The sequence below is a fragment of the Tigriopus californicus genome, chromosome 11 (genome assembly GCF_007210705.1).
Source record: "Tigriopus californicus strain San Diego chromosome 11, Tcal_SD_v2.1, whole genome shotgun sequence".
Taxonomy (NCBI): Eukaryota; Metazoa; Arthropoda; class Copepoda; order Harpacticoida; family Harpacticidae; genus Tigriopus; species Tigriopus californicus.
Window position 1 is genome coordinate 7,436,265 of NC_081450.1, and position 277 is coordinate 7,436,541.

A 277-nucleotide genomic window follows, 5' to 3' on the forward strand; every position below is an offset into this window, starting at 1 on the left:
TTTTAACAAAAAATCTAGCATATTTTCTCTTCTCATTTTGATTGAGAGGGTGGCTGTGATTGGAAGGAATCATTTAGGGATCTGGGATGGTCACAGTCAACTTCTCTTTTGGGCCAGTTTCATTCCTCTGACCAGAGATCTCCTAGTTTGGGAGCCCTTGATCGCACACCCAATCCCGCACTGAAAATAAGAGGAAGACAAGGTGGACGAGGCCACTGCTCGCCATCAATAGCGCGAAGACGACGTCGACGACGACGACATCACCAAAAGGAACCCG